Below are 8,126 nucleotides of genomic sequence, written 5' to 3'. Positions count from 1 at the left end.
AGCAACAGCCGATAAAATCCGCAATTAGCGCGAAAATTATAAGAGGATTAAAGAAACAGTATCCAACTCTAAACAGGCTCAAAAGACCCGACAGCGACTGCAGGTTCTCCATCCTACGTCCGAGCTACTCCCACTTCGGCTCTCTGTTGAAGTTTGGTTGCGGCGTCGGTCTACCCCATGATGTTCGTCATCGCTCACTTCGGCACGCGGTTGTCGCGAATTCCTTGGGATGAATGCTGCAAGTCGCCCCTCTACTTGCTTATTCCTTCAGATTGTGTGGCCCAATCGCTTTCTAATCCTAGTCCCCGTCTGGCCCACGACGAGCAATTTCATTTCTGGAGGATTGCGCTCCACCACTAGTCCATCCAACCTCTGACTCAACGAACTTTGACTTGAAGAAGTTGATGCCACTCATTCTTCGTGGGAATCCTTTACCAACTATTCCATCCCATTATTGTTTAGTGTTGTATTACGAGGATTGAACACATCAAGCTCCTGGCGTGTATAGGGGCGTAACACCGCATCATCCCCAGGTCAGAACGACACAGAGGCGTGGATTGATTGACTTCGGCCTGTTGCACACCAAACCCATCGAGAATGTGTGAAAACATGGCCTTTCCGGTCAGACTGAGCACACTGTACGTCGAAAGCATGCGGAACTTCAATATACCGCCACGGCGACCCATCCCCTAGCGACAAGAGGCAGAGAATACCAACATACTTCGTTGAATCCCAGCCTTGACAGCATCATGTTACCGTCGTTTTTTTCGCTTCTTTTGATTCTTCTCACTCCCCAGAGGTCCAGCCTCATACTTTCTTTTCCCGATAGGTGTAGTAGGTAATACGTACATATACCCAACATTGATCATGTGCCCGTATTATATATGTACAGGCCATGGCTCCTGGCTGTGGCGCGCACTTAAGGAGAAAGCGTCGAGAGGTTGACTTCGGAACGAGGACAGAAACGGGGAAGCCGAGACGAAGCTCACAGGTACCAGCCAGCGAAGCATTAAAAGAAGCCAGGATCATGAGGTGCAGTCCCTGTCCGGCTCTTCCTGCTGCTGCTTCTCAGGTTGGGCCCTTCTGTGACTTCATCGCTGGAGAGATGATCTCCTGGATCTGCCATCCCCATTGTCCCACTGCAAGGGGGTCTGTCTGACTCGGATTCCGTCTTGGAGGCTCGGCTTACGTCCACCAGGGTCGTCTTTTCGGGCGAGAGCGCGAGAGGGATATTCTACCACGAACCCATCCATCAACGCCCCGTTGACGCCACTGAAACCTGATTCCGAAACCGAATGACGCTACCCCCGCGCCTCTGCGTGCTTGGCTAATAATAGAAAAAGGGAGTTTGCAGGAAAGCGGACGAGTCTAGTCCAGTCCGCCATGGGGGGCTGTGGCTCCCTCAAGACGGATTGCCGGTGCCACAAGCATCACCAATTTATAGAAACCTCACGCACTGCACCACAGCTAACGCCTGCAGACTCCAGCCTCGCCCTCCCTCCCTTTGCTTGCTTGCTTGCTTGCTTGGTCCATCGCCGCGACAATCTCGTCTTCTAGACCGCAAAACCATCGCCGTTTGTTGGGCTTCGGGGAGTGCGAGTGGAGAGCCCATCTTTGTCGCAGCCTTGGGAGACCCGCATCGGACACGGATGACCGTGTGGGGGCTATGACGGTCGTGGAGGACCACGGACATGATGCGGGGGGCTATAACCGCTCCCTACCACACCACCACATCCAATTCGCATGACCAAACAAAGCCCCCATTTCATAACATTGCTCTTTTATTTTTTTATTTTTTTTTTGAAAAAAGGAACCAAAAGTATCTCTCTCTCTCTCTCTCTCTCTCTCTCTATTTGTATCCACCCAATCTGTAACTTTGACTGTGTGTGATTCACTTTCTCACTTCTTTTTTCAATCATTCTTTATAGTTGAGAAATTTGCATGTATTAGAATGTGAATTAGTGCAAACACATACACTGCCAAAATTATGAAGTTGTTTTTTTGTCTTCTAACTTTATTGCTGGATATGTTACAATAGCCTGTAACAATTTTTATATCAATGTTCATGTAATTACATCTTATTGATACTTTCAAGATTTTATTATTATTATTATTTACTTATTATTTTTATTTATTCATGCTAAAATAAAATAATTCATTCATGTTATCATTTTATATCATTTTTTGCATGAATAAATAAGCAAAAGAGCAATGGAATTGAAATGATTATATATATATATATATATATATGCATGACTATCTATACAATATATTTATTAACCAAATAAATAATTGGCTGTTGCATTTGTATGCACATGGGATCCTTCCATAATATTTTGCATATTGTTATATTTGTTCAAACCAAGTTTTTGTAATTTAAAATGAAGAAATTGTCAACAAAAGAGTAATGCTTTAGTCATGTCTTTCAAGGCATCAAAATGGAGGTGCATGTTGCAAAAGTTCAAAAGATTAAGTCAAAAGTTTAGACATTGAATAATTTGATAAGTAAGGTGGTGTCTCATTTGTCATTACTCACAACTTTTAAAAATCTTTGTTACTGTTTTATGCTATTTCCCAAGCATTTCCTTGGCCATTCATTGCAGAGATACATTGGCATGGTAATACTTTTAAACAAACAATCACGTTTTTCTAAAAGAGAATTGGGTACAAAAATGATTAACTGCAAAAATAAAATAAAAAATAAAATTGAAGATGCACAAAAATATTAAACACCAACACACTCATTAATGTAAAATAACTTCACATCATGAAGGGATGTAAGTCTGAATGAATTCATTCACCAGGTAGTATCAACACAAGTATCAACTCCATGCCATTTCAAGTCTATAGTAGCTCAAAAATATGGTGAGATAATTTTAAAAAAATGGTTTCTATCAACGTAATGGGTTTGTAAATGTTGTGAAGTAAGCTTTTCTCCTTACAACCAAGATTGGGGTTTAAGGTTTAGGATTATGACTAGGCCTCTTTAAACTAGGACTTTCTTTGAAATATCTAATTTGGCTTATTTTAGGGTTGCAACTAGGTTTTATTTTAGGTACATTAAGAATGGATGAAATTAATCTATAAAGCTATCCAAAAACATCCATCCTTATTAAATTTGATAGACTTTGTTGAATTATTTAGAATGTAAGATATTCTTAAGCAAGAAGTCCTTGAAGCATTACTGATACTTATCTTTCTTCCACCCAATCATGGAAAAGTCGGATTCAATAGTGCTTGTCTTAGGATAAATGGAAGTTAGCTGACGACAAAAATTTTGAAATTATAGAAACTGATTATTACCATGAGCCCATCTGATGTGAAATTCTATATGTAAATTAGAGCACTTGTCAATGGCATCTTTAAAGGTCATTTCTTTGCAATAGGCACATACTATGGCTTAGTGGTTATTCTCAATATCCTCGATGGATTTAATATTCTATCCAAATGATTCCAATTGCAATCTATGCTAATAGATGGAAATGCATCGCAAAGACATCTATAGTACGTATAAATTGTAGGATAGCACTTTTAAAATGTCCTTATTTTTGGCATGGTTATTGTGATTGCATTGGACAACAATAGATGCAATGTCATTGATAAGCACAACAAACAAAGCCACCACATTATGGGCTACAACCTTGGCCTTGGCTGCGAGCAACATAGCCATGAATTTCATCATGAAAGTGCCTTGATCTTGAATAAAAGCCTTTGCACTTGTAAGAGCCACATACCAAGATCCACTAATGACCAGATTTAGGGCATCATAAGCCATGGCTAGAGCCTCCGCACTATATGAACCTTGCACTTTGCACAAATCTGCCAAAAATTGAATCAAGCCTTTAAACTAGGTTTTTTCTTGATTTGGAAGGATATTTAGTCTTTATAAGTATGTCACAACAATGAAGATTACCTTCACAATATTATTGAGTATGAGTAATACTACCCACCAAGAAAGAAGAAGAATACATGCATGTAGCTTCTATGCAAGGTACTTATAGATCATCATACATCCTTGCCACAAAAATCCACTCAATTTTTTTATAGACCACTACTATGTACCTATGAATTTTAGACATGTACAACCCATCTTCTTGATGAGATTGTATTATTAGCAAAGATAAGAGACAATGTCTATCAAGATGTTGATGAACTAATCATCATATAACTTGATGTACTCAACTTGAATTACAAGATCAAGTTGGTGTAGAACACATTGCACCCACATAACTCCATCACCAATTGCCTTGACCATCCTAGTCACGATGCTAAAAATTTGCCCATTTATTGTCCACTTGCCATCCATGCTAATTCCAAATAATTGTATCTTCTATTTTGAAGCAACGACCTCTAAAAGTTTTGTACTCATAACAAAGATTACTTTGGCTATCTTACAATCAAAAAGCTGAATAGCAAGAAGGTAGAGGTTGTGCAACTTTGATTGATGCTCAAATTGGACTCAAAAGTAAAGATAAGAGGTGCCTTACTTTGAATCAATGTCAAGAGTGAGCAAAAATGTCTATTGCATGTGGAGGAGCTTGGTGATTTTTTGTAAGTTCCCAAAACAAACCACCTTTACAAATGAAGTTGCATGGTCATCACTGCATCCACAAAAGTAATCCATATGTGACATGGTCTTTGTTACATCCACGAGACATGCAACTCATATGCAACATGGTCTTTGTAACATCCACAAGACATATAACCTACATGTGATACAGTCTTTGTGACATCCACGAGACATGTTGCCATTTGGAATGAGGCTCTACATGGAACAAAGCCAATCACAAGACAGAACAACCACAAAGAATTGATTTCCAACTTATATGCTTTGTGGTTGAGTTCTTGCTTTCTATCAAGCTCAATTTGGTCATTGTTTGCATCTTCAAACAACTTAAAAAAATTGACAATACTTGTTCACGAGTTGGTGGAGATTCTTTATCATTTACATTGAACAATATGTTACTAATAACCACATCCACATTGTCCCCATTGATTATGAACTTTAGTGCCTTCTCAGTCTCAAAATAAGCTGTGAGGATGTTTTTGAACTTTAACTGGTCAAAGAATTGTTTCTTCAAGGCATCTAAGATGGCATTGTACTTTGCCAATGCTTTGGCATGCAATGACTTCATATACATCATGATGTCTACATAAAAAGGAATTGAAAATGGTTTAACATTCACCATCCAGTTTCACTTAGGCCCTGTGAGATTGACCTCTTCGCAGTCAAGCTTATCATAAAACAAGCACCACACTGATAGAACTTGGTTGGTGTTCTTAATTTGTGGACGCGAGGCCAAACTTTGTCCCCTGAGAAGATTTCAAGGGGTTCTACAACTTCTTTACCATGGTGAATTCAACATGCATACCTCGACCTGGCTGCTGTGACTGCAGATCGGTATTCTCCGCATGGATTAAGTCATGTAGCACCTCCCCCAACTGTGCAAAAGAATACCATTTTAGGGCAGCTTGCTAAACTTATTCCAAAGAAATTAGGGTTTTTTTTGGAAAAAGTCCTAATTTAAAGAGTCCTGGTTGGTTATACAGACAACCCAGTCCGGAATCTGTCGTAGAACCCATTTTCTGCAACATTGCTGCTGATCAGCCCTGGATTTAGGGCTCTTTCCTTCGATGTTGAGGATTGCGAGGTGGCATGGAGATGATTTTATTCACTGTAGACAATCGTCACATGTTGAGAGAGGGAGAGAGAGAAGGAAGGGAAAAAAAGTATAAAAACCCGAAAATAAACAAAAAATAAGCCAAATAAAACAGTGGAAGTGGGCGAGAGTTTCGATTGATGCCCACATTAAGTGGGATGCGCGTACTTGTTGTGAGTCCTTTCATGCTGGACTTCGGAGACCGTTGCCTAATAGCTTGTGAAACACCATTAAAAACACTGGCCATCGTCGTCCATGAATGCAACGATTTTGTGAAGAAGAGAGGACTGGTTTCACGTTATGATTCCTTGAGACGACAGGAAATCACCGGAGCTATGGATGGCTTTCAAGATGACAGTACCTACGCCTTCTTGATGACTTTGGGGTTCCATGGGGCACCGCGAGCCCTCAGATTGCGGGATTTGAAGTGGGTTCATCAGCTTCTGGTTTTCTCGTATCTATCCGCTGACGATGCAAAGCTGGAAATATTCAGGCATCCTACACCTGGAAACGTGCATTCTCGACATTTTTAGAACAATCAGATCTTGGAGACGGTTGAAACCGAGGGTGCGAAGAATTCAGATCATCTCTTGAGGCGTATCACAATATATGCTCAGGGTGCAGACATGAAAATGACAACAAAGAAGAACGTTGCTCTTGTTTCATTCTTGTGGCTTTTGTATGTGTGATTAAGGCTGTCAGACCCGGATACCAATCAGTACCTTCTGCACCTACACACACACACGAAGCAGTGGCTGCTGCCGGTCACCCTCCTGGGATCTAAACAAAAGAAAGCGAATCGAGATCTTGAATAAGCGATCCAAACGTAGCCTGATTTGGCCGACGTTTCGGGACTCGTCCGATCGTTTCTACTCATAACCCGTGGCGTTATCGTCCACGCCACACCCTCCGTTGCTGTCAGATTCGACACGATGCAAATTGGGTATCGAAGAGTTGTCGAAAGAAACAACACGTGCTGGATGTTATTGGTTAAACTCAAATTGGGAAAGTCTAACCTGCATGGAGAGACCCTTATATTTTCCTTTTTTCCTAGAACCTGTCCGTAGTCCTGGCGCTGTCTTAGCCTTCGTTAGGTTCTGTGCAGGTACCAGCGGTGGAAATTACAGTCTTTTGCGCCACGGTATCAGAAATCAACGTGCGGAGTTCCTCTCGGATTGAGTTTTTGAAGAACGAGGGAGGAGTTTAGTGGATGTCTTTGCTGATTCAGGTGCTTTAGAAGCATCATCACCTGCACAATAATTAGCAATTCTGGTGAAGGAAATTGAAGCAGGTCCCCCTGTAGCTTACTACAGCAACCAAGCTTTTGCCTCCCACGAGATTCAAAGGCCCTTGACTGCTCTGCTTTTCTGCTCGTCGTGGTACCGCAATTGTATAGCCCAGCAGCGTTCCACTATTCAGACGGAATTTTCCAGGTGCTGGTGGAGGTTGAGAATTCCTCCTCCGTCCTGAAAGGCCAATTCTTCTTCCTTTTTGGAACAATTCACCATGCGTCCGTGTTCACGAAGTCACTTTGGGATCACCTCCATCGACCTCATCGCTCCTAAAGCATCAAAAGAACCTGTCCTGTTAATATATATATATATATATATATATATATATATGCTTCTTTTGAGGAGATTTAACTCATTTTGCGGTCATTGTGAGGGTGTGAACCCAATGCTTCAGCCAAGCTTTCCCTAGGATCTGTGCATTGAGGATGTGGGGTTTGAGATATTGCAAAGCAGCGCAAAAATATAAGAGTCAGGGGACAATGTAGGTTTAATAAAATCAGATGATTAGATTGTGTACGTTCTGAACTGACGTCGGAGAGGTGATCCAATCTTAGCGGAACACATGACGATTTGAAATCACATGTCACGTTGGTAAATGGTTCAAATCTGCAAGCAGGGTTTTATAGAAGATGGTTTGAATGCCAGGTGTGGAAAACAATGTCCCATCACTTAAATAAACTAAATAAAATCTTATTCTTTTTCTTCTTTATTTATTTATTTATAATCCTCAGTTTGGCCAGGCGACCCCATCCCACCTGGCCGAACTGATCGGTTTCTCTTGTAGTCTTGCCAGCTGCTGCTCTAGAGGTCCTCGCGACTGACTCGGTTCGACCGCTATGACCACGGATTGCTTATCCGTAATGTACAGACAGACTTCTAGATACAATTCCTTGACTTAAATCTCGGGCAGAATCAGCACTAAACCGAGCAGTTTGTTTTAATGAACAACGTCTCTAAAATCATGCATTTCAGTATCAGAAGCAACGTGACACGTATTGCAATAGGATTCATACTTCAGGCATGGTGCCTTGGAAGAGAAATAAACTCGCTGTTTCTCCTTATTTGCAGAAAACCTCCCATGAATGCAGATGTCTTCGGTCCAGCTTTAGGCCCTTGACGGGGGAACTGATTTTTCAGGGAGGACTTTTATCAGGTGTCCCTCCGTGGACATGCT

The 8,126-nt window shown here is 41.3% G+C and overlaps 1 long non-coding RNA gene across 1 annotated transcript; it reads right to left on the bottom strand.

The window, feature by feature from the left end:
* Positions 1-3,263: 3,263 nt before the first annotated feature.
* On the bottom strand, positions 3,264-4,481 carry LOC149987496 (uncharacterized). The gene is made up of 2 exons (XR_016498389.1): positions 4,184-4,481; positions 3,264-3,819 (listed from the first exon to the last, which is right to left on the bottom strand). It is a non-coding gene; the product is annotated as an uncharacterized LOC149987496 (long non-coding RNA).
* Between the last annotated feature and the right edge of the window lie 3,645 nt (positions 4,482-8,126).

The sequence above is a fragment of the Physcomitrium patens genome, chromosome 18 (assembly GCF_059467195.1).
Source record: "Physcomitrium patens ecotype Gransden chromosome 18, ASM5946719v1, whole genome shotgun sequence".
Lineage (NCBI taxonomy): Eukaryota > Viridiplantae > Streptophyta > Bryopsida > Funariales > Funariaceae > Physcomitrium > Physcomitrium patens.
Note: the sequence above shows the minus strand (reverse complement) of the source record. Positions and strands in the feature narration are given on the sequence as shown.